The following is a 26,484-nucleotide window of genomic DNA, read 5'->3' as shown; positions in this document are numbered from 1 at the left end:
AAAGTCGGACATTTTCAAGCAGTATTTCAGCTTCAAAAAAGTTGAAAATTTTCATGAAAAGATTTCGTCTTCAAAAAAGTTGAACATTTTCATGACAGTATTTCGGCTTCAAAAAAGTTGAAAATGTTCATGAAGTATTTGGGCTTCAAAAAAGTTGAAAATTTTCATGAAGTATTTGGGCTTCAAAAAACTTGAAAATTTTCATGAAGTATTTCGGATTCAAAAAAGTTGAAAATTTTCACGACAGGATTTCGGCTTTAAAAAAGTCGAACATTTTCATGAAGTTTTCGGATTCAAAAAAGGTGAAAATTTTAACGACAGGATTTCGGCTTCAAAAAAGTTGAAAATTTTCATGAAGTATTTCGGATTCAAAAAAGTTGAAAATTTTCACGACAGGATTTCGGCTTTAAAAAAGTCGAACATTTTCATGCAGTATTTCAGCTTCAAAAAAGTTGAAAATTTTCATGACAGTATTTCGGCTTCAAAAAAGTTGAACATTTTCATGACAGTATTTCGGTTTCAAAAAAGTTGAAAATTTTCATGAAGTATTTCGGATTCAAAAAAGTTGAAAATGTTCATGAAAAGATTTCGGCTTCAAAAAAGTTGAAAATTTTCATGAAGTATTTCAGATTCAAAAAAGTTGAAAATTTTCACGACAGGATTTCGGCTTTAAAAAAGTCGACCATTTTCATGCAGTATTTCAGCTTCAAAAAAGTTGATAATTTTCATGACAGTATTTCGGCTTCAAAAAAGTTGAAAATTTTCATGACAGTATTTCGGCTTCAAAAAAGTTGAAAATTTTCATGAAGTATTTCGGATTCAAAAAAGTTGAAAATTTTCATGAAAAGATTTCGGCTTCAAAAAAGTTGAAAACTTTCATGAAGTATTTCAGATTCAAAAAAGTTGAAAATTTTCACGACAGGATTTCGGCTTTAAAAAAGTCGACCATTTTCATGAAGTATTTCAGATTCAAAAAAGTTGAACATTTTCATGAAAAGATTTCGGCTTCAAAAAAGTTGAAAATTTTCATGAAGTATTTCGGCTTCAAAAAAGGTGAAAATTTTAACGACAGGATTTCGGCTTCAAAAAAGTTGAAAATTTTCATGAAGTATTTCGGCTTCAAAAAAGGTGAAAATTTTAACGACAGGATTTCGGCTAGAAAAAAGTTGAAAATTTTCATGAAGAAATTCGGCTTCAAAAAAGGTGAAAATTTTCATGAAATATTTGGGCTTCAAAAAAGTTGAAAATTTTCATGAAGTATTTGGGCTTCAAAAAAGTTGAAAATTTTCATGAAGTATTTCGGATTCAAAAAAGGTGAAAATTTTCATGAAATATTTCGGCTTTAAAAAAGTCGACCATTTTCATGAAGTATTTCAGCTTCAAAAAAGTTGAACATTTTCATGAAAAGATTTCGGCTTCAAAAAAGTTGAAAATTTTCATGAAGTATTTGGGCTTCAAAAAAGTTCAAAATTTTCATGAAGTATTTCGGATTCAAAAAAGGTGAAAATTTTCATGAAATATTTCAGCTTCAAAAAAGTTGAACATTTTCATGAAGTATTTCAGCTTCAAAAAAGTTGAACATTTTCATGAAAAGATTTCGGCTTCAAAAAAGTTGAACATTTTCATGAAGTATTTCGGATTAAAAAAGTTGAAAATTTTCACGACAGGATTTCGGTTTTAAAAAAGTCGGACATTTTCAAGCAGTATTTCAGCTTCAAAAAAGTTGAAAATTTTCATGAAGTATTTCGGATTCAAAAAAGTTGAAAATTTTCACGACAGGATTTCGGCTTTAAAAAAGTCGAACATTTTCATGAAGTTTTCGGATTCAAAAAAGGTGAAAATTTTAAAGACAGGATTTCGGCTTCAAAAAAGTTGAAAATTTTCATGAAGTATTTCGGATTCAAAAAAGTTGAAAATTTTCACGACAGGATTTCGGCTTTAAAAAAGTCGAACATTTTCATGCAGTATTTCAGCTTCAAAAAAGTTGAAAATTTTCATGACAGTATTTCGGCTTCAAAAAAGTTGAACATTTTCATGACAGTATTTCGGTTTCAAAAAAGTTGAAAATTATCATGAAGTATTTCGGATTCAAAAAAGTTGAAAATGTTCATGAAAAGATTTCGGCTTCAAAAAAGTTGAAAATTTTCATGAAGTATTTCAGATTCAAAAAAGTTGAAAATTTTCACGACAGGATTTCGGCTTTAAAAAAGTCGACCATTTTCATGCAGTATTTCAGCTTCAAAAAAGTTGAAAATTTTCATGACAGTATTTCGGCTTCAAAAAAGTTGAAAATTTTCATGACAGTATTTCGGCTTCAAAAAAGTTGAACATTTTCATGAAGTATTTCGGATTCAAAAAAGTTGAAAATTTTCATGAAAAGATTTCGGCTTCAAAAAAGTTGAAAACTTTCATGAAGTATTTCAGATTCAAAAAAGTTGAAAATTTTCACGACAGGATTTCGGCTTTAAAAAAGTCGACCATTTTCATGAAGTATTTCAGATTCAAAAAAGTTGAACATTTTCATGAAAAGATTTCGGCTTCAAAAAAGTTGAAAATTTTCATGAAGTATTTCGGCTTCAAAAAAGGTGAAAATTTTAACGACAGGATTTCGGCTTCAAAAAAGTTGAAAATTTTCATGAAGTATTTCGGATTCAAAAAAGTTGAAAATTTTCACGACAGGATTTCGGCTTTAAAAAAGTCGACCATTTTCATGAAGTATTTCGGCTTCAAAAAAGTTGAAAATTTTCATGAAGTATTTGGGCTTCAAAAAACTTGAATATTTTCATGAAGTATTTCGGATTCAAAAAAGTTGAAAATCTTCACGACAGGATTTCGGCTTTAAAAAAGTCGAACATTTTCATGAAGTTTTCGGATTCAAAAAAGGTGAAAATTTTAACGACAGGATTTCGGCTTCAAAAAAGTTGAAAATTTTCATGAAGTATTTCGGATTCAAAAAAGTTGAAAATTTTCACGACAGGATTTCGGCTTTAAAAAAGTCGAACATTTTCATGAAGTTTTCGGATTCAAAAAAGGTGAAAATTTTAAAGACAGGATTTCGGCTTCAAAAAAGTTGAAAATTTTCATGAAGTATTTCGGATTCAAAAAAGTTGAAAATTTTCACGACAGGATTTCGGCTTTAAAAAAGTCGAACATTTTCATGCAGTATTTCAGCTTCAAAAAAGTTGAAAATTTTCATGACAGTATTTCGGCTTCAAAAAAGTTGAACATTTTCATGACAGTATTTCGGTTTCAAAAAAGTTGAAAATTTTCATGAAGTATTTCGGATTCAAAAAAGTTGAAAATGTTCATGAAAAGATTTCGGCTTCAAAAAAGTTGAAAATTTTCATGAAGTATTTCAGATTCAAAAAAGTTGAAAATTTTCACGACAGGATTTCGGCTTTAAAAAAGTCGACCATTTTCATGCAGTATTTCAGCTTCAAAAAAGTTGAAAATTTTCATGACAGTATTTCGGCTTCAAAAAAGTTGAAAATTTTCATGACAGTATTTCGGCTTCAAAAAAGTTGAACATTTTCATGAAGTATTTCGGATTCAAAAAAGTTGAAAATTTTCATGAAAAGATTTCGGCTTCAAAAAAGTTGAAAACTTTCATGAAGTATTTCAGATTCAAAAAAGTTGAAAATTTTCACGACAGGATTTCGGCTTTAAAAAAGTCGACCATTTTCATGAAGTATTTCAGATTCAAAAAAGTTGAACATTTTCATGAAAAGATTTCGGCTTCAAAAAAGTTGAAAATTTTCATGAAGTATTTCGGCTTCAAAAAAGGTGAAAATTTTAACGACAGGATTTCGGCTTCAAAAAAGTTGAAAATTTTCATGAAGTATTTCGGATTCAAAAAAGTTGAAAATTTTCACGACAGGATTTCGGCTTTAAAAAAGTCGACCATTTTCATGAAGTATTTCGGCTTCAAAAAAGTTGAAAATTTTCATGAAGTATTTGGGCTTCAAAAAACTTGAATATTTTCATGAAGTATTTCGGATTCAAAAAAGTTGAAAATCTTCACGACAGGATTTCGGCTTTAAAAAAGTCGAACATTTTCATGAAGTTTTCGGATTCAAAAAAGGTGAAAATTTTAACGACAGGATTTCGGCTTCAAAAAAGTTGAAAATTTTCATGAAGTATTTCGGATTCAAAAAAGTTGAAAATTTTCACGACAGGATTTCGGCTTTAAAAAAGTCGAACATTTTCATGCAGTATTTCAGCTTCAAAAAAGTTGAAAATTTTCATGACAGTATTTCGGCTTCAAAAAAGTTGAAAATGTTCATGAAAAGATTTCGGCTTCAAAAAAGTTGAAAATTTTCATGAAGTATTTCAGATTCAAAAAAGTTGAAAATTTTCACGACAGGATTTCGGCTTTAAAAAAGTCGACCATTTTCATGCAGTATTTCAGCTTCAAAAAAGTTGAAAATTTTCATGAAAAGATTTCGGCTTCAAAAAAGTTGAAAATTTTCATGAAGTATTTCAGATTCAAAAAAGTTGAAAATTTTCACGACAGGATTTCGGCTTTAAAAAAGTCGACCATTTTCATGCAGTATTTCAGCTTCAAAAAAGTTGAAAATTTTCATGACAGTATTTCGGCTTCAAAAAAGTTGAAAATTTTCATGACAGTATTTCGGCTTCAAAAAGGTTGAAAATTTTCATGAAGTATTTCGGATTCAAAAAAGTTGAAAATTTTCATGAAAAGATTTCGGCTTCAAAAAAGTCTAAAACTTTCATGAAGTATTTCAGATTCAAAAAAGTTGAAAATTTTCACGACAGGATTTCGGCTTTAAAAAAGTCGACCATTTTCATGAAGTATTTCAGATTCAAAAAAGTTGAACATTTTCATGAAAAGATTTCGGCTTCAAAAAAGTTGAAAATTTTCATGAAGTATGTCGGCTTCAAAAAAGGTGAAAATTTTAACGACAGGATTTCGGCTTTAAAAAAGTCGGACATTTTCAAGCAGTATTTCAGCTTCAAAAAAGTTGAAAATTTTCATGAAAAGATTTCGTCTTCAAAAAAGTTGAACATTTTCATGACAGTATTTCGGCTTCAAAAAAGTTGAAAATGTTCATGAAGTATTTGGGCTTCAAAAAAGTTGAAAATTTTCATGAAGTATTTGGGCTTCAAAAAACTTGAAAATTTTCATGAAGTATTTCGGATTCAAAAAAGTTGAAAATTTTCACGACAGGATTTCGGCTTTAAAAAAGTCGGACATTTTCAAGCAGTATTTCAGCTTCAAAAAAGTTGAAAATTTTCATGAAAAGATTTCGTCTTCAAAAAAGTTGAACATTTTCATGACAGTATTTCGGCTTCAAAAAAGTTGAAAATGTTCATGAAGTATTTGGGCTTCAAAAAAGTTGAAAATTTTCATGAAGTATTTGGGCTTCAAAAAACTTGAAAATTTTCATGAAGTATTTCGGATTCAAAAAAGTTGAAAATTTTCACGACAGGATTTCGGCTTTAAAAAAGTCGAACATTTTCATGAAGTTTTCGGATTCAAAAAAGGTGAAAATTTTAACGACAGGATTTCGGCTTCAAAAAAGTTGAAAATTTTCATGAAGTATTTCGGATTCAAAAAAGTTGAAAATTTTCACGACAGGATTTCGGCTTTAAAAAAGTCGACCATTTTCATGCAGTATTTCAGCTTCAAAAAAGTTGAAAATTTTCATGACAGTATTTCGGCTTCAAAAAAGTTGAAAATTTTCATGACAGTATTTCGGCTTCAAAAAGGTTGAAAATTTTCATGAAGTATTTCGGATTCAAAAAAGTTGAAAATTTTCATGAAAAGATTTCGGCTTCAAAAAAGTCTAAAACTTTCATGAAGTATTTCAGATTCAAAAAAGTTGAAAATTTTCACGACAGGATTTCGGCTTTAAAAAAGTCGACCATTTTCATGAAGTATTTCAGATTCAAAAAAGTTGAACATTTTCATGAAAAGATTTCGGCTTCAAAAAAGTTGAAAATTTTCATGAAGTATGTCGGCTTCAAAAAAGGTGAAAATTTTAACGACAGGATTTCGGCTTTAAAAAAGTCGGACATTTTCAAGCAGTATTTCAGCTTCAAAAAAGTTGAAAATTTTCATGAAAAGATTTCGTCTTCAAAAAAGTTGAACATTTTCATGACAGTATTTCGGCTTCAAAAAAGTTGAAAATGTTCATGAAGTATTTGGGCTTCAAAAAAGTTGAAAATTTTCATGAAGTATTTGGGCTTCAAAAAACTTGAAAATTTTCATGAAGTATTTCGGATTCAAAAAAGTTGAAAATTTTCACGACAGGATTTCGGCTTTAAAAAAGTCGAACATTTTCATGAAGTTTTCGGATTCAAAAAAGGTGAAAATTTTAACGACAGGATTTCGGCTTCAAAAAAGTTGAAAATTTTCATGAAGTATTTCGGATTCAAAAAAGTTGAAAATTTTCACGACAGGATTTCGGCTTTAAAAAAGTCGAACATTTTCATGCAGTATTTCAGCTTCAAAAAAGTTGAAAATTTTCATGACAGTATTTCGGCTTCAAAAAAGTTGAACATTTTCAAGACAGTATTTCGGCTTCAAAAAAGTTGAAAATTTTCATGAAGTATTTCGGATTCAAAAAAGTTGAAAATGTTCATGAAAAGATTTCGGCTTCAAAAAAGTTGAAAATTTTCATGAAGTATTTCAGATTCAAAAAAGTTGAAAATTTTCACGACAGGATTTCGGCTTTAAAAAAGTCGACCATTTTCATGCAGTATTTCAGCTTCAAAAAAGTTGAAAATTTTCATGACAGTATTTCGGCTTCAAAAAAGTTGAAAGTTTTCATGACAGTATTTCGGCTTCAAAAAAGTTGAAAATTTTCATGAAGTATTTCGGATTCAAAAAAGTTGAAAATTTTCATGAAAAGATTTCGGCTTCAAAAAAGTTGAAAACTTTCATGAAGTATTTCAGATTCAAAAAAGTTGAAAATTTTCACGACAGGTTTTCGGCTTTAAAAAAGTCGACCATTTTCATGAAGTATTTCAGATTCAAAAAAGTTGAACATTTTCATGAAAAGATTTCGGCTTCAAAAAAGTTGAAAATTTTCATGAAGTATTTCGGCTTCAAAAAAGGTGAAAATTTTAACGACAGGATTTCGGCTTCAAAAAAGCTGAAAATTTTCATGAAGTATTTCGGATTCAAAAAAGTTGAAAATGTTCATGAAAAGATTTCGGCTTCAAAAAAGTTGAAAATTTTCATGAAGTATTTCGGATTCAAAAAAGTTGAAAATTTTCATGAAAAGATTTCGGCTTCAAAAAAGTTGAAAACTTTCATGAAGTATTTCAGATTCAAAAAAGTTGAAAATTTTCATGAAGTATTTCGGATTCAAAAAAGTTGAAAATTTTCACGACAGGATTTCGGCTTTAAAAAAGTCGACCATTTTCATGAAGTATTTCGGCTTCAAAAAAGTTGAAAATTTTCATGAAGTATTTGGGCTTCAAAAAACTTGAATATTTTCATGAAGTATTTCGGATTCAAAAAAGTTGAAAATTTTCACGACAGGATTTCGGCTTTAAAAAAGTCGAACATTTTCATGAAGTTTTCGGATTCAAAAAAGGTGAAAATTTTAACGACAGGATTTCGGCTTCAAAAAAGTTGAAAATTTTCATGAAGTATTTCGGATTCAAAAAAGTTGAAAATTTTCACGACAGGATTTCGGCTTTAAAAAAGTCGAACATTTTCATGCAGTATTTCAGCTTCAAAAAAGTTGAAAATTTTCATGACAGTATTTCGGCTTCAAAAAAGTTGAAAATTTTCATGAAGTATTTGGGCTTCAAAAAAGTTCAAAATTTTCATGAAGTATTTCGGATTCAAAAAAGTTGAAAATTTTCATGAAAAGATTTCGGCTTCAAAAAAGTCTAAAACTTTCATGAAGTATTTCAGATTCAAAAAAGTTGAAAATTTTCACGACAGGATTTCGGCTTTAAAAAAGTCGACCATTTTCATGAAGTATTTCAGATTCAAAAAAGTTGAACATTTTCATGAAGTATGTCGGCTTCAAAAAAGGTGAAAATTTTAACGACAGGATTTCGGCTTTAAAAAAGTCAGACATTTTCAAGCAGTATTTCAGCTTCAAAAAAGTTGAAAATTTTCATGAAAAGATTTCGTCTTCAAAAAAGTTGAACATTTTCATGACAGTATTTCGGCTTCAAAAAAGTTGAAAATGTTCATGAAGTATTTGGGCTTCAAAAAAGTTGAAAATTTTCATGAAGTATTTGGGCTTCAAAAAACTTGAAAATTTTCATGAAGTATTTCGGATTCAAAAAAGTTGAAAATTTTCACGACAGGATTTCGGCTTTAAAAAAGTCGAACATTTTCATGAAGTTTTCGGATTCAAAAAAGGTGAAAATTTTAACGACAGGATTTCGGCTTCAAAAAAGTTGAAAATTTTCATGAAGTATTTCGGATTCAAAAAAGTTGAAAATTTTCACGACAGGATTTCGGCTTTAAAAAAGTCGAACATTTTCATGCAGTATTTCAGCTTCAAAAAAGTTGAAAATTTTCATGAAGTATTTCGGATTCAAAAAAGTTGAAAATTTTCATGAAAAGATTTCGGCTTCAAAAAAGTTGAAAACTTTCATGAAGTATTTCAGATTCAAAAAAGTTGAAAATTTTCACGACAGGTTTTCGGCTTTAAAAAAGTCGACCATTTTCATGAAGTATTTCAGATTCAAAAAAGTTGAACATTTTCATGAAAAGATTTCGGCTTCAAAAAAGTTGAAAATTTTCATGAAGTATTTCGGCTTCAAAAAAGGTGAAAATTTTAACGACAGGATTTCGGCTTCAAAAAAGCTGAAAATTTTCATGAAGTATTTCGGATTCAAAAAAGTTGAAAATGTTCATGAAAAGATTTCGGCTTCAAAAAAGTTGAAAATTTTCATGAAGTATTTCGGATTCAAAAAAGTTGAAAATTTTCATGAAAAGATTTCGGCTTCAAAAAAGTTGAAAACTTTCATGAAGTATTTCAGATTCAAAAAAGTTGAAAATTTTCATGAAGTATTTCGGATTCAAAAAAGTTGAAAATTTTCACGACAGGATTTCGGCTTTAAAAAAGTCAGACATTTTCAAGCAGTATTTCAGCTTCAAAAAAGTTGAAAATTTTCATGAAAAGATTTCGTCTTCAAAAAAGTTGAACATTTTCATGACAGTATTTCGGCTTCAAAAAAGTTGAAAATGTTCATGAAGTATTTGGGCTTCAAAAAAGTTGAAAATTTTCATGAAGTATTTGGGCTTCAAAAAACTTGAAAATTTTCATGAAGTATTTCGGATTCAAAAAAGTTGAAAATTTTCACGACAGGATTTCGGCTTTAAAAAAGTCGAACATTTTCATGAAGTTTTCGGATTCAAAAAAGGTGAAAATTTTAACGACAGGATTTCGGCTTCAAAAAAGTTGAAAATTTTCATGAAGTATTTCGGATTCAAAAAAGTTGAAAATTTTCACGACAGGATTTCGGCTTTAAAAAAGTCGAACATTTTCATGCAGTATTTCAGCTTCAAAAAAGTTGAAAATTTTCATGAAGTATTTCGGATTCAAAAAAGTTGAAAATTTTCATGAAAAGATTTCGGCTTCAAAAAAGTTGAAAACTTTCATGAAGTATTTCAGATTCAAAAAAGTTGAAAATTTTCACGACAGGTTTTCGGCTTTAAAAAAGTCGACCATTTTCATGAAGTATTTCAGATTCAAAAAAGTTGAACATTTTCATGAAAAGATTTCGGCTTCAAAAAAGTTGAAAATTTTCATGAAGTATTTCGGCTTCAAAAAAGGTGAAAATTTTAACGACAGGATTTCGGCTTCAAAAAAGCTGAAAATTTTCATGAAGTATTTCGGATTCAAAAAAGTTGAAAATGTTCATGAAAAGATTTCGGCTTCAAAAAAGTTGAAAATTTTCATGAAGTATTTCGGATTCAAAAAAGTTGAAAATTTTCATGAAAAGATTTCGGCTTCAAAAAAGTTGAAAACTTTCATGAAGTATTTCAGATTCAAAAAAGTTGAAAATTTTCATGAAGTATTTCGGATTCAAAAAAGTTGAAAATTTTCACGACAGGATTTCGGCTTTAAAAAAGTCGACCATTTTCATGAAGTATTTCGGCTTCAAAAAAGTTGAAAATTTTCATGAAGTATTTGGGCTTCAAAAAACTTGAATATTTTCATGAAGTATTTCGGATTCAAAAAAGTTGAAAATTTTCACGACAGGATTTCGGCTTTAAAAAAGTCGAACATTTTCATGAAGTTTTCGGATTCAAAAAAGGTGAAAATTTTAACGACAGGATTTCGGCTTCAAAAAAGTTGAAAATTTTCATGAAGTATTTCGGATTCAAAAAAGTTGAAAATTTTCACGACAGGATTTCGGCTTTAAAAAAGTCGAACATTTTCATGCAGTATTTCAGCTTCAAAAAAGTTGAAAATTTTCATGACAGTATTTCGGCTTCAAAAAAGTTGAAAATTTTCATGAAGTATTTGGGCTTCAAAAAAGTTCAAAATTTTCATGAAGTATTTCGGATTCAAAAAAGTTGAAAATTTTCATGAAAAGATTTCGGCTTCAAAAAAGTTGAAAACTTTCATGAAGTATTTCAGATTCAAAAAAGTTGAAAATTTTCACGACAGGATTTCGGCTTTAAAAAAGTCGACCATTTTCATGAAGTATTTCAGATTCAAAAAAGTTGAACATTTTCATGAAAAGATTTCGGCTTCAAAAAATTTGAAAATTTTCATGAAGTATTTCGGCTTCAAAAAAGGTGAAAATTTTAACGACAGGATTTCGGCTTCAAAAAAGCTGAAAATTTTCATGAAGTATTTCGGATTCAAAAAAGTTGAAAATTTTCACGACAGGATTTCGGCTTTAAAAAAGTCGACCATTTTCATGAAGTATTTGGGCTTCAAAAAAGTTGAAAATTTTCATGAAGTATTTGGGCTTCAAAAAACTTGAATATTTTCATGAAGTATTTCGGATTCAAAAAAGTTGAAAATTTTCACGACAGGATTTCGGCTTTAAAAAAGTCGAACATTTTCATGAAGTTTTCGGATTCAAAAAAGGTGAAAATTTTAACGACAGGATTTCGGCTTCAAAAAAGTTGAAAATTTTCATGAAGTATTTCGGATTCAAAAAAGTTGAAAATTTTCACGACAGGATTTCGGCTTTAAAAAAGTCGAACATTTTCATGCAGTATTTCAGCTTCAAAAAAGTTGAAAATTTTCATGACAGTATTTCGGCTTCAAAAAAGTTGAAAATTTTCATGAAGTATTTGGGCTTCAAAAAAGTTCAAAATTTTCATGAAGTATTTCGGATTCAAAAAAGGTGAAAATTTTCATGAAATATTTCAGCTTCAAAAAAGTTGAACATTTTCATGAAGTATTTCAGCTTCAAAAAAGTTGAACATTTTCATGAAAAGATTTCGGCTTCAAAAAAGTTGAACATTTTCATGAAGTATTTCGGATTAAAAAAGTTGAAAATTTTCATGACAGGATTTCGGTTTTAAAAAAGTCGGACATTTTCAAGCAGTATTTCAGCTTCAAAAAAGTTGAAAATTTTCATGAAAAGATTTCGTTTTCAAAAAAGTTGAACATTTTCATGACAGTATTTCGGCTTTAAAAAAGTCGAACATTTTCATGACAGTATTTCGGCGTCAAAAAAGTTGAACATTTTCATGAAGTATTTCAGCTTCAAAAAAGTTGAACATTTTCATGACAGTATTTCGGCTAGAAAAAAGGTGAAAATTTTCACGACAGGATTTCGGCTTTAAAAAAGTCGAACATTTTCAAGCAGTATTTCAGCTTCAAAAAAGTTGAAAATTTTCATGAAAAGATTTCGTCTTCAAAAAAGTTGAACATTTTCATGACAGTATTTCGGCTTCAAAAAAGTTGAAAATGTTCATGAAGTATTTGGGCTTCAAAAAAGTTGAAAATTTTCATGAAGTATTTGGGCTTCAAAAAACTTGAAAATTTTCATGAAGTATTTCGGATTCAAAAAAGTTGAAAATTTTCACGACAGGATTTCGGCTTTAAAAAAGTCGAACATTTTCATGAAGTTTTCGGATTCAAAAAAGGTGAAAATTTTAACAACAGGATTTCGGCTTCAAAAAAGTTGAAAATTTTCATGAAGTATTTCGGATTCAAAAAAGTTGAAAATGTTCATGAAAAGATTTCGGCTTCAAAAAAGTTGAAAATTTTCATGAAGTATTTCAGATTCAAAAAAGTTGAAAATTTTCACGACAGGATTTCGGCTTTAAAAAAGTCGACCATTTTCATGCAGTATTTCAGCTTCAAAAAAGTTGAAAATTTTCATGACAGTATTTCGGCTTCAAAAAAGTTGAAAGTTTTCATGACAGTATTTCGGCTTCAAAAAAGTTGAAAATTTTCATGAAGTATTTCGGATTCAAAAAAGTTGAAAATTTTCATGAAAAGATTTCGGCTTCAAAAAAGTTGAAAACTTTCATGAAGTATTTCAGATTCAAAAAAGTTGAAAATTTTCACGACAGGTTTTCGGCTTTAAAAAAGTCGACCATTTTCATGAAGTATTTCAGATTCAAAAAAGTTGAACATTTTCATGAAAAGATTTCGGCTTCAAAAAAGTTGAAAATTTTCATGAAGTATTTCGGCTTCAAAAAAGGTGAAAATTTTAACGACAGGATTTCGGCTTCAAAAAAGCTGAAAATTTTCATGAAGTATTTCGGATTCAAAAAAGTTGAAAATGTTCATGAAAAGATTTCGGCTTCAAAAAAGTTGAAAATTTTCATGAAGTATTTCGGATTCAAAAAAGTTGAAAATTTTCATGAAAAGATTTCGGCTTCAAAAAAGTTGAAAACTTTCATGAAGTATTTCAGATTCAAAAAAGTTGAAAATTTTCATGAAGTATTTCGGATTCAAAAAAGTTGAAAATTTTCACGACAGGATTTCGGCTTTAAAAAAGTCGACCATTTTCATGAAGTATTTCGGCTTCAAAAAAGTTGAAAATTTTCATGAAGTATTTGGGCTTCAAAAAACTTGAATATTTTCATGAAGTATTTCGGATTCAAAAAAGTTGAAAATTTTCACGACAGGATTTCGGCTTTAAAAAAGTCGAACATTTTCATGAAGTTTTCGGATTCAAAAAAGGTGAAAATTTTAACGACAGGATTTCGGCTTCAAAAAAGTTGAAAATTTTCATGAAGTATTTCGGATTCAAAAAAGTTGAAAATTTTCACGACAGGATTTCGGCTTTAAAAAAGTCGAACATTTTCATGCAGTATTTCAGCTTCAAAAAAGTTGAAAATTTTCATGACAGTATTTCGGATTCAAAAAAGTTGAAAATTTTCATGAAGTATTTGGGCTTCAAAAAAGTTCAAAATTTTCATGAAGTATTTCGGATTCAAAAAAGTTGAAAATTTTCATGAAAAGATTTCGGCTTCAAAAAAGTTGAAAACTTTCATGAAGTATTTCAGATTCAAAAAAGTTGAAAATTTTCACGACAGGATTTCGGCTTTAAAAAAGTCGACCATTTTCATGAAGTATTTCAGATTCAAAAAAGTTGAACATTTTCATGAAAAGATTTCGGCTTCAAAAAATTTGAAAATTTTCATGAAGTATTTCGGCTTCAAAAAAGGTGAAAATTTTAACGACAGGATTTCGGCTTCAAAAAAGCTGAAAATTTTCATGAAGTATTTCGGATTCAAAAAAGTTGAAAATTTTCACGACAGGATTTCGGCTTTAAAAAAGTCGACCATTTTCATGAAGTATTTGGGCTTCAAAAAAGTTGAAAATTTTCATGAAGTATTTGGGCTTCAAAAAACTTGAATATTTTCATGAAGTATTTCGGATTCAAAAAAGTTGAAAATTTTCACGACAGGATTTCGGCTTTAAAAAAGTCGAACATTTTCATGAAGTTTTCGGATTCAAAAAAGGTGAAAATTTTAACAACAGGATTTCGGCTTCAAAAAAGTTGAAAATTTTCATGAAGTATTTCGGATTCAAAAAAGTTGAAAATTTTCACGACAGGATTTCGGCTTTAAAAAAGTCGAACATTTTCATGCAGTATTTCAGCTTCAAAAAAGTTGAAAATTTTCATGACAGTATTTCGGCTTCAAAAAAGTTGAAAATTTTCATGAAGTATTTGGGCTTCAAAAAAGTTCAAAATTTTCATGAAGTATTTCGGATTCAAAAAAGGTGAAAATTTTCATGAAATATTTCAGCTTCAAAAAAGTTGAACATTTTCATGAAGTATTTCAGCTTCAAAAAAGTTGAACATTTTCATGAAAAGATTTCGGCTTCAAAAAAGTTGAACATTTTCATGAAGTATTTCGGATTAAAAAAGTTGAAAATTTTCATGACAGGATTTCGGTTTTAAAAAAGTCGGACATTTTCAAGCAGTATTTCAGCTTCAAAAAAGTTGAAAATTTTCATGAAAAGATTTTGTTTTCAAAAAAGTTGAACATTTTCATGACAGTATTTCGGCTTTAAAAAAGTCGAACATTTTCATGACAGTATTTCGGCGTCAAAAAAGTTGAACATTTTCATGAAGTATTTCAGCTTCAAAAAAGTTGAACATTTTCATGACAGTATTTCGGCTAGAAAAAAGGTGAAAATTTTCACGACAGGATTTCGGCTTTAAAAAAGTCGAACATTTTCAAGCAGTATTTCAGCTTCAAAAAAGTTGAAAATTTTCATGAAAAGATTTCGTCTTCAAAAAAGTTGAACATTTTCATGACAGTATTTCGGCTTCAAAAAAGTTGAAAATGTTCATGAAGTATTTGGGCTTCAAAAAAGTTGAAAATTTTCATGAAGTATTTGGGCTTCAAAAAACTTGAAAATTTTCATGAAGTATTTCGGATTCAAAAAAGTTGAAAATTTTCACGACAGGATTTCGGCTTTAAAAAAGTCGAACATTTTCATGAAGTTTTCGGATTCAAAAAAGGTGAAAATTTTAACAACAGGATTTCGGCTTCAAAAAAGTTGAAAATTTTCATGAAGTATTTCGGATTCAAAAAAGTTGAAAATTTTCACGACAGGTTTTCGGCTTTAAAAAAGTCGAACATTTTCATGCAGTATTTCAGCTTCAAAAAAGTTGAAAATTTTCATGACAGTATTTCGGCTTCAAAAAAGTTGAAAATTTTCATGAAGTATTTCGGCTTCAAAAAAGGTGAAAATTTTAACGACAGGATTTCGGCTTCAAAAAAGCTGAAAATTTTCATGAAGTATTTCGGATTCAAAAAAGTTGAAAATGTTCATGAAAAGATTTCGGCTTCAAAAAAGTTGAAAATTTTCATGAAGTATTTCGGATTCAAAAAAGTTGAAAATTTTCATGAAAAGATTTCGGCTTCAAAAAAGTTGAAAACTTTCATGAAGTATTTCAGATTCAAAAAAGTTGAAAATTTTCATGAAGTATTTCGGATTCAAAAAAGTTGAAAATTTTCACGACAGGATTTCGGCTTTAAAAAAGTCGACCATTTTCATGAAGTATTTCGGCTTCAAAAAAGTTGAAAATTTTCATGAAGTATTTGGGCTTCAAAAAACTTGAATATTTTCATGAAGTATTTCGGATTCAAAAAAGTTGAAAATTTTCACGACAGGATTTCGGCTTTAAAAAAGTCGAACATTTTCATGAAGTTTTCTGATTCAAAAAAGGTGAAAATTTTAACGACAGGATTTCGGCTTCAAAAAAGTTGAAAATTTTCATGAAGTATTTCGGATTCAAAAAAGTTGAAAATTTTCACGACAGGATTTCGGCTTTAAAAAAGTCGAACATTTTCATGCAGTATTTCAGCTTCAAAAAAGTTGAAAATTTTCATGACAGTATTTCGGCTTCAAAAAAGTTGAAAATTTTCATGAAGTATTTGGGCTTCAAAAAAGTTCAAAATTTTCATGAAGTATTTCGGATTCAAAAAAGTTGAAAATTTTCATGAAAAGATTTCGGCTTCAAAAAAGTTGAAAACTTTCATGAAGTATTTCAGATTCAAAAAAGTTGAAAATTTTCACGACAGGATTTCGGCTTTAAAAAAGTCGACCATTTTCATGAAGTATTTCAGATTCAAAAAAGTTGAACATTTTCATGAAAAGATTTCGGCTTCAAAAAATTTGAAAATTTTCATGAAGTATTTCGGCTTCAAAAAAGGTGAAAATTTTAACGACAGGATTTCGGCTTCAAAAAAGCTGAAAATTTTCATGAAGTATTTCGGATTCAAAAAAGTTGAAAATTTTCACGACAGGATTTCGGCTTTAAAAAAGTCGACCATTTTCATGAAGTATTTGGGCTTCAAAAAAGTTGAAAATTTTCATGAAGTATTTGGGCTTCAAAAAACTTGAATATTTTCATGAAGTATTTCGGATTCAAAAAAGTTGAAAATTTTCACGACAGGATTTCGGCTTTAAAAAAGTCGAACATTTTCATGAAGTTTTCGGATTCAAAAAAGGTGAAAATTTTAACGACAGGATTTCGGCTTCAAAAAAGTTGAAAATTTTCATGAAGTATTTCGGATTCAAAAAAGTTGAAAATTTTCACGACAGGATTTCGGCTTTAAAAAAGTCGAACATTTTCATGCAGTATTTCAGCTTCAAAAAAGTTGAAAATTTTCATGACAGTATTTCGGCTTCAAAAAAGTTGAAAATTTTCATGAAGTATTTGGGCTTCAAAAAAGTTCAAAATTTTCATGAAGTATTTCGGATTCAAAAAAGGTGAAAATTTTCATGAAATATTTCAGCTTCAAAAAAGTTGAACATTTTCATGAAGTATTTCAGCTTCAAAAAAGTTGAACATTTTCATGAAAAGATTTCGGCTTCAAAAAAGTTGAACATTTTCATGAAGTATTTCGGATTAAAAAAGTTGAAAATTTTCATGACAGGATTTCGGTTTTAAAAAAGTCGGACATTTTCAAGCAGTATTTCAGCTTCAAAAAAGTTGAAAATTTTCATGAAAAGATTTTGTTTTCAAAAAAGTTGAACATTTTCATGACAGTATTTCGGCTTTAAAAAAGTCGAACATTTTCATGACAGTATTTCGGAGTCAAAAAAGTTGAACATTTTCATGAAGTATTTCAGCTTCAAAAAAGTTGAACATTTTCATGACAGTATTTCGGCTAGAAAAAAGGTGAAAATTTTCACGACAGGATTTCGGCTTTAAAAAAGTCGAACATTTTCAAGCAGTATTTCAGCTTCAAAAAAGTTGAAAATTTTCATGAAAAGATTTCGTCTTCAAAAAAGTTGAACATTTTCATGACAGTATTTCGGCTTCAAAAAAGTTGAAAATGTTCATGAAGTATTTGGGCTTCAAAAAAGTTGAAAATTTTCATGAAGTATTTGGGCTTCAAAAAACTTGAAAATTTTCATGAAGTATTTCGGATTCAAAAAAGTTGAAAATTTTCACGACAGGATTTCGGCTTTAAAAAAGTCGAACATTTTCATGAAGTTTTCGGATTCAAAAAAGGTGAAAATTTTAACAACAGGATTTCGGCTTCAAAAAAGTTGAAAATTTTCATGAAGTATTTCGGATTCAAAAAAGTTGAAAATTTTCACGACAGGATTTCGGCTTTAAAAAAGTCGAACATTTTCATGCAGTATTTCAGCTTCAAAAAAGTTGAAAATTTTCATGACAGTATTTCGGCTTCAAAAAAGTTGAACATTTTCATGACAGTATTTCGGCTTCAAAAAAGTTGAAAATTTTCATGAAGTATTTCGGATTCAAAAAAGTTGAAAATGTTCATGAAAAGATTTCGGCTTCAAAAAAGTTTAAAATTTTCATGAAGTATTTCAGATTCAAAAAAGTTGAAAATTTTCACGACAGGATTTCGGCTTTAAAAAAGTCGACTATTTTCATGCAGTATTTCAGCTTCAAAAAAGTTGAAAATTTTCATGACAGTATTTCGGCTTCAAAAAAGTTGAAAATTTTCATGAAGTATTTCGGCTTCAAAAAAGTTGAAAATTTTCATGAAGTATTTCGGATTCAAAAAAGTTGAAAATTTTCATGAAAAGATTTCGGCTTCAAAAAAGTTGAAAACTTTCATGAAGTATTTCAGATTCAAAAAAGTTGAAAATTTTCACGACAGGATTTCGGCTTTAAAAAAGTCGACCATTTTCATGAAGTATTTCAGATTCAAAAAAGTTGAACATTTTCATGAAAAGATTTCGGCTTCAAAAAAGTTGAAAATTTTCATGAAGTATTTCGGCTTCAAAAAAGGTGAAAATGTTAACGACAGGATTTCGGCTTCAAAAAAGTTGAAAATTTTCATGAAGTATTTCGGATTCAAAAAAGTTGAAAATTTTCACGACAGGATTTCGGCTTTAAAAAAGTCGACCATTTTCATGAAGTATTTCGGCTTCAAAAAAGTTGAAAATTTTCATGAAGTATTTGGGCTTCAAAAAACTTGAATATTTTCATGAAGTATTTCGGATTCAAAAAAGTTGAAAATTTTCACGACAGGATTTCGGCTTTAAAAAAGTCGAACATTTTCATGAAGTTTTCGGATTCAAAAAAGGTGAAAATTTTAACGACAGGATTTCGGCTTCAAAAAAGTTGAAAATTTTCATGAAGTATTTCGGATTCAAAAAAGTTGAAAATTTTCACGACAGGATTTCGGCTTTAAAAAAGTCGAACATTTTCATGAAGTATTTCAGCTTCAAAAAAGTTGAAAATTTTCATGACAGTATTTCGGCTTCAAAAAAGTTGAAAATGTTCATGAAAAGATTTCGGCTTCAAAAAAGTTGAAAATTTTCATGAAGTATTTCAGATTCAAAAAAGTTGAAAATTTTCACGACAGGATTTCGGCTTTAAAAAAGTCGACCATTTTCATGCAGTATTTCAGCTTCAAAAAAGTTGAAAATTTTCATGAAAAGATTTCGGCTTCAAAAAAGTTGAAAATTTTCATGAAGTATTTCAGATTCAAAAAAGTTGAAAATTTTCACGACAGGATTTCGGCTTTAAAAAAGTCGACCATTTTCATGCAGTATTTCAGCTTCAAAAAAGTTGAAAATTTTCATGACAGTATTTCGGCTTCAAAAAAGTTGAAAATTTTCATGACAGTATTTCGGCTTCAAAAAAGTTGAAAATTTTCATGAAGTATTTCGGATTCAAAAAAGTTGAAAATTTTCATGAAAAGATTTCGGCTTCAAAAAAGTTGAAAACTTTCATGAAGTATTTCAGATTCAAAAAAGTTGAAAATTTTCACGACAGGATTTCGGCTTTAAAAAAGTCGACCATTTTCATGAAGTATTTCAGATTCAAAAAAGTTGAACATTTTCATGAAAAGATTTCGGCTTCAAAAAAGTTGAAAATTTTCATGAAGTATTTCGGCTTCAAAAAAGGTGAAAATTTTAACGACAGGATTTCGGCTTCAAAAAAGTTGAAAATTTTCATGAAGTATTTCGGATTCAAAAAAGTTGAAAATTTTCACGACAGGATTTCGGCTTTAAAAAAGTCGACCATTTTCATGAAGTATTTCGGCTTCAAAAAAGTTGAAAATTTTCATGAAGTATTTGGGCTTCAAAAAACTTGAATATTTTCATGAAGTATTTCGGATTCAAAAAAGTTGAAAATTTTCACTACAGGATTTCGGCTTTAAAAAAGTCGAACATTTTCATGAAGTTTTCGGATTCAAAAAAGGTGAAAATTTTAACGACAGGATTTCGGCTTCAAAAAAGTCGAAAATTTTCATGAAGTATTTCAGCTTCAAAAAAGTTGAAAATTTTCATGACAGTATTTCGGCTTCAAAAAAGTTGAACATTTTCATGACAGTATTTCGGCTTCAAAAAAGTTGAAAATTTTCATGAAGTATTTCGGATTCAAAAAAGTTGAAAATGTTCATGAAAAGATTTCGGCTTCAAAAAAGTTGAAAATTTTCATGAAGTATTTCAGATTCAAAAAAGTTGAAAATTTTCACGACAGGATTTCGGCTTTAAAAAAGTCGACCATTTTCATGCAGTATTTCAGCTTCAAAAAAGTTGAAAATTTTCATGACAGTATTTCGGCTTCAAAAAAGTTGAAAATTTTCATGACAGTATTTCGGCTTCAAAAAAGTTGAAAATTTTCATGAAGTATTTCGGATTCAAAAAAGTTGAAAATTTTCATGAAAAGATTTCGGCTTCAAAAAAGTTGAAAACTTTCATGAAGTATTTCAGATTCAAAAAAGTTGAAAATTTTCACGACAGGATTTCGGCTTTAAAAAAGTCGACCATTTTCGTGAAGTATTTCAGATTCAAAAAAGTTGAACATTTTCATGAAAAGATTTCGGCTTCAAAAAAGTTGAAAATTTTCATGAAGTATTTCGGCTTCAAAAAAGGTGAAAATTTAAACGACAGGATTTCGGCTTTAAAAAAGTCGGACATTTTCAAGCAGTATTTCAGCTTCAAAAATGTTGAAAATTTTCATGAAAAGATTTCGTCTTCAAAAAAGTTGAACATTTTCATGACAGTATTTCGGCTTCAAAAAAGTTGAAAATGTTCATGAAGTATTTGGGCTTCAAAAAAGTTGAAAATTTTCATGAAGTATTTGGGCTTCAAAAAACTTGAAAATTTTCATGAAGTATTTCGGATTCAAAAAAGTTGAAAATTTTCACGACAGGATTTCGGCTTTAAAAAAGTCGAACATTTTCATGAAGTTTTCGGATTCAAAAAAGGTGAAAATTTAACGACAGGATTTCGGCTTCAAAAAAGTTGAAAATTTTCATGAAGTATTTCGGATTCAAAAAAGTTGAAAATTTTCACGACAGGATTTCGGCTTTAAAAAAGTCGAACATTTTCATGCAGTATTTCAGCTTCAAAAAAGTTGAAAATTTTCATGACAGTATTTCGGCTTCAAAAAAGTTGAACATTTTCATGACAGTATTTCGGCTTCAAAAAAGTTGAAAATTTTCATGAAGTATTTCGGATTCAAAAAAGTTGAAAATGTTCATGAAAAGATTTCGGCTTCAAAAAAGTTGAAAATTTTCATGAAGTATTTCAGATTCAAAAAAGTTGAAAATTTTCACGACAGGATTTCGGCTTTAAAAAGTCGACCATTTTCATGCAGTATTTCAGCTTCAAAAAAGTTGAAAATTTTCATGACAGTATTTCGGCTTCAAAAAAGTTGAAAATTTTCATGACAGTATTTCGGCTTCAAAAAAGTTGAAAATTTTCATGAAGTATTTCGGATTCAAAAAAGTTGAAAATTTTCATGAAAAGATTTCGGCTTCAAAAAAGTTGAAAACTTTCATGAAGTATTTCAGATTCAAAAAAGTTGAAAATTTTAACGACAGGATTTCGGCTTCAAAAAAGCTGAAAATTTTCATGAAGTATTTCGGATTCAAAAAAGTTGAAAATTTTCACGACAGGATTTCGGCTTTAAAAAAGTCGACCATTTTCATGAAGTATTTCGGCTTCAAAAAAGTTGAAAATTTTCATGAAGTATTTCGGATTCAAAAAAGTTGAAAATTTTCATGAAAAGATTTCGGCTTCAAAAAAGTTGAAAACTTTCATGAAGTATTTCAGATTCAAAAAAGTTGAAAATTTTCACGACAGGATTTCGGCTTTAAAAAAGTCGACCATTTTCGTGAAGTATTTCAGATTCAAAAAAGTTGAACATTTTCATGAAAAGATTTCGGCTTCAAAAAAGTTGAAAATTTTCATGAAGTATTTCGGCTTCAAAAAAGGTGAAAATTTTAACGACAGGATTTCGGCTTTAAAAAAGTCGGACATTTTCAAGCAGTATTTCAGCTTCAAAAAAGTTGAAAATTTTCATGAAAAGATTTCGTCTTCAAAAAAGTTGAAAATTTTCATGACAGTATTTCGGCTTCAAAAAAGTTGAAAATTTTCATGACAGTATTTCGGCTTCAAAAAAGTTGAAAATTTTCATGAAGTATTTCGGATTCAAAAAAGTTGAAAATTTTCATGAAAAGATTTCGGCTTCAAAAAAGTTGAAAACTTTCATGAAGTATTTCAGATTCAAAAAAGTTGAAAATTTTCACGACAGGATTTCGGCTTTAAAAAAGTCGACCATTTTCGTGAAGTATTTCAGATTCAAAAAAGTTGAACATTTTCATGAAAAGATTTCGGCTTCAAAAAAGTTGAAAATTTTCATGAAGTATTTCGGCTTCAAAAAAGGTGAAAATTTTAACGACAGGATTTCGGCTTTAAAAAAGTCGGACATTTTCAAGCAGTATTTCAGCTTCAAAAAAGTTGAAAATTTTCATGAAAAGATTTCGTCTTCAAAAAAGTTGAACATTTTCATGACAGTATTTCGGCTTCAAAAAAGTTGAAAATGTTCATGAAGTATTTGGGCTTCAAAAAAGTTGAAAATTTTCATGAAGTATTTGGGCTTCAAAAAACTTGAAAATTTTCATGAAGTATTTCGGATTCAAAAAAGTTGAAAATTTTCACGACAGGATTTCGGCTTTAAAAAAGTCGAACATTTTCATGAAGTTTTCGGATTCAAAAAAGGTGAAAATTTTAACGACAGGATTTCGGCTTCAAAAAAGTTGAAAATTTTCATGAAGTATTTCGGATTCAAAAAAGTTGAAAATGTTCATGAAAAGATTTCGGCTTCAAAAAAGTTGAAAATTTTCATGACAGTATTTCGGCTAGAAAAAAGGTGAAAATTTTCACGACAGGATTTCGGCTTTAAAAAAGTCGAACATTTTCAAGCAGTATTTCAGCTTCAAAAAAGTTGAAAATTTTCATGAAAAGATTTCGTCTTCAAAAAAGTTGAACATTTTCATGACAGTATTTCAGCTTCAAAAAAGTTGAAAATTTTCATGACAGTATTTCGGCTTCAAAAAAGTTGAACATTTTCATGACAGTATTTCGGCTTCAAAAAAGTTGAAAATTTTCATGAAGTATTTTGGATTCAAAAAAGTTGAAAATGTTCATGAAAAGATTTCGGCTTCAAAAAAGTTGAAAATTTTCATGAAGTATTTCAGATTCAAAAAAGTTGAAAATTTTCACGACAGGATTTCGGCTTTAAAAAAGTCGACCATTTTCATGCAGTATTTCAGCTTCAAAAAAGTTGAAAATTTTCATGACAGTATTTCGGCTTCAAAAAAGTTGAAAATTTTCATGACAGTATTTCGGCTAGAAAAAAGGTGAAAATTTTCACGACAGGATTTCGGCTTTAAAAAAGTCGAACATTTTCAAGCAGTATTTCAGCTTCAAAAAAGTTGAAAATTTTCATGAAAAGATTTCGTCTTCAAAAAAGTTGAACATTTTCATGACAGTATTTCAGCTTCAAAAAAGTTGAAAATTTTCATGACAGTATTTCGGCTTCAAAAAAGTTGAACATTTTCATGACAGTATTTCGGCTTCAAAAAAGTTGAAAATTTTCATGAAGTATTTTGGATTCAAAAAAGTTGAAAATGTTCATGAAAAGATTTCGGCTTCAAAAAAGTTGAAAATTTTCATGAAGTATTTCAGATTCAAAAAAGTTGAAAATTTTCACGACAGGATTTCGGCTTTAAAAAAGTCGACCATTTTCATGCAGTATTTCAGCTTCAAAAAAGTTGAAAATTTTCATGACAGTATTTCGGCTTCAAAAAAGTTGAAAATTTTCATGACAGTATTTCGGCTTCAAAAAAGTTGAAAATTTTCATGAAGTATTTCGGATTCAAAAAAGTTGAAAATTTTCATGAAAAGATTTCGGCTTCAAAAAAGTTGAAAACTTTCATGAAGTATTTCAGATTCAAAAAAGTTGAAAATTTTCACGACAGGATTTCGGCTTTAAAAAAGTCGACCATTTTCGTGAAGTATTTCAGATTCAAAAAAGTTGAACATTTTCATGAAAAGATTTCGGCTTCAAAAAAGTTGAAAATTTTCATGAAGTATTTCGGCTTCAAAAAAGGTGAAAATTTTAACGACAGGATTTCGGCTTTAAAAAAGTCGGACATTTTCAAGCAGTATTTCAGCTTCAAAAAAGTTGAAAATTTTCATGAAAAGATTTCGTCTTCAAAAAAGTTGAACATTTTCATGTCAGGATTTCGGCTTTAAAAAAGTCGACCATTTTCATGCAGTATTTCAGCTTCAAAAAAGTTGAAAATTTTCATGACAGTATTTCGGCTTCAAAAAAGTTGAAAATTTTCATGACAGTATTTCGGCTTCAAAAAAGTTGAAAATTTTCATGAAGTATTTCGGATTCAAAAAAGTTGAAAATTTTCATGAAAAGATTTCGGCTTCAAAAAAGTTGAAAACTTTCATGAAGTATTTCAGATTCAAAAAAGTTGAAAATTTTCACGACAGGATTTCGGCTTTAAAAAAGTCGACCATTTTCATGCAGTATTTCAGCTTCAAAGAAGTTGAAAATTTTCATGACAGTATTTCGGCTTCAAAAAAGTTGAAAATTTTCATGACAGTATTTCGGCTTCAAAAAAGTTGAAAATTTTCATGAAGTATTTCGGATTCAAAAAAGTTGAAAATTTTCATGAAAAGATTTCGGCTTCAAAAAAGTTGAAAACTTTCATGAAGTATTTCAGATTCAAAAAAGTTGAAAATTTTCACGACAGGATTTCGGCTTTAAAAAAGTCGACCATTTTCGTGAAGTATTTCAGATTCAAAAAAGTTGAACATTTTCATGAAAAGATTTCGGCTTCAAAAAAGTTGAAAATTTTCATGAAGTATTTCGGCTTCAAAAAAGGTGAAAATTTTAACGACAGGATTTCGGCTTTAAAAAAGTCGGACATTTTCAAGCAGTATTTCAGCTTCAAAAAAGTTGAAAATTTTCATGAAAAGATTTCGTCTTCAAAAAAGTTGAACATTTTCATGACAGTATTTCGGCTTCAAAAAAGTTGAAAATGTTCATGAAGTATTTGGGCTTCAAAAAAGTTGAAAATTTTCATGAAGTATTTGGGCTTCAAAAAAGTTGAAAATTTTCACGACAGGATTTCGGCTTTAAAAAAGTCAAACATTTTCATGCAGTATTTCAGCTTCAAAAAAGTTGAAAATTTTCATGACAGTATTTCGGCTTCAAAAAAGTTGAACATTTTCATGACAGTATTTCGGCTTCAAAAAAGTTGAAAATTTTCATGAAGTATTTTGGATTCAAAAAAGTTGAAAATGTTCATGAAAAGATTTCGGCTTCAAAAAAGTTGAAAATTTTCATGAAGTATTTCAGATTCAAAAAAGTTGAAAATTTTCACGACAGGATTTCGGCTTTAAAAAAGTCGACCATTTTCATGCAGTATTTCAGCTTCAAAAAAGTTGAAAATTTTCATGACAGTATTTCGGCTTCAAAAAAGTTGAAAATTTTCATGACAGTATTTCGGCTTCAAAAAAGTTGAAAATTTTCATGAAGTATTTCGGATTCAAAAAAGTTGAAAATTTTCATGAAAAGATTTCGGCTTCAAAAAAGTTGAAAACTTTCATGAAGTATTTCAGATTCAAAAAAGTTGAAAATTTTCACGACAGGATTTCGGCTTTAAAAAAGGCGACCATTTTCATGAAGTATTTCAGATTCAAAAAAGTTGAACATTTTCATGAAAAGATTTCGGCTTCAAAAAAGTTGAAAATTTTCATGAAGTATTTCGGCTTCAAAAAAGGTGAAAATTTTAACGACAGGATTTCGGCTTCAAAAAAGCTGAAAATTTTCATGAAGTATTTCGGATTCAAAAAAGTTGAAAATTTTCACGACAGGATTTCGGCTTTAAAAAAGTCAAACATTTTCATGCAGTATTTCAGCTTCAAAAAAGTTGAAAATTTTCATGACAGTATTTCGGCTTCAAAAAAGTTGAACATTTTCATGACAGTATTTCGGCTTCAAAAAAGTTGAAAATTTTCATGAAGTATTTTGGATTCAAAAAAGTTGAAAATGTTCATGAAAAGATTTCGGCTTCAAAAAAGTTGAAAATTTTCATGAAGTATTTCAGATTCAAAAAAGTTGAAAATTTTCACGACAGGATTTCGGCTTTAAAAAAGTCGACCATTTTCATGCAGTATTTCAGCTTCAAAAAAGTTGAAAATTTTCATGACAGTATTTCGGCTTCAAAAAAGTTGAAAATTTTCATGAAGTATTTCGGATTCAAAAAAGTTGAAAATTTTCATGAAAAGATTTCGGCTTCAAAAAAGTTGAAAACTTTCATGAAGTATTTCAGATTCAAAAAAGTTGAAAATTTTCACGACAGGATTTCGGCTTTAAAAAAGTCGACCATTTTCGTGAAGTATTTCAGATTCAAAAAAGTTGAACATTTTCATGAAAAGATTTCGGCTTCAAAAAAGTTGAAAATTTTCATGAAGTATTTCGGCTTCAAAAAAGGTGAAAATTTTAACGACAGGATTTCGGCTTTAAAAAAGTCGGACATTTTCAAGCAGTATTTCAGCTTCAAAAAAGTTGAAAATTTTCATGAAAAGATTTCGTCTTCAAAAAAGTTGAACATTTTCATGACAGTATTTCGGCTTCAAAAAAGTTGAAAATGTTCATGAAGTATTTGGGCTTCAAAAAAGTTGAAAATTTTCATGAAGTATTTGGGCTTCAAAAAACTTGAAAATTTTCATGAAGTATTTCGGATTCAAAAAAGTTGAAAATTTTCACGACAGGATTTCGGCTTTAAAAAAGTCGAAC

This window comes from Labrus mixtus, unplaced genomic scaffold (assembly GCF_963584025.1).
Source record: "Labrus mixtus unplaced genomic scaffold, fLabMix1.1 SCAFFOLD_27, whole genome shotgun sequence".
Taxonomy (NCBI): domain Eukaryota; kingdom Metazoa; phylum Chordata; class Actinopteri; order Labriformes; family Labridae; genus Labrus; species Labrus mixtus.
Note: the sequence above shows the minus strand (reverse complement) of the source record.